The following is a 283-nucleotide window of genomic DNA, read 5'->3' on the forward strand; positions in this document are numbered from 1 at the left end:
CCGCCCACGGCCGCCCCGATCCGCGCAGCCATCGCCAGGTCTCTAATCCCAACGGGCACGCGTACAGCACTCGAAGAGTATTTCCAGTCTGGAAGCTCAGATACCATTTGCCTGACTCTCCGTACCGTGCCTTAGGGGCTCCATCCCTTCATCCCCTGCCTGCCGCGATGAGTTTCCCATCATGTCCCTGTCCCCATGGCCGATGACAAGCCTCACTCCTCACGTGCCAGTAAGGTCACGTTGCTGAGAGCTCACTCGGCTGCTTGTGCAATGAACAACGTGG

This window comes from Cariama cristata, unplaced genomic scaffold (assembly GCF_000690535.1).
Source record: "Cariama cristata isolate BGI_N322 unplaced genomic scaffold, ASM69053v1 scaffold24451, whole genome shotgun sequence".
In the NCBI taxonomy this organism is placed as follows: Eukaryota; Metazoa; Chordata; class Aves; order Cariamiformes; family Cariamidae; genus Cariama; species Cariama cristata.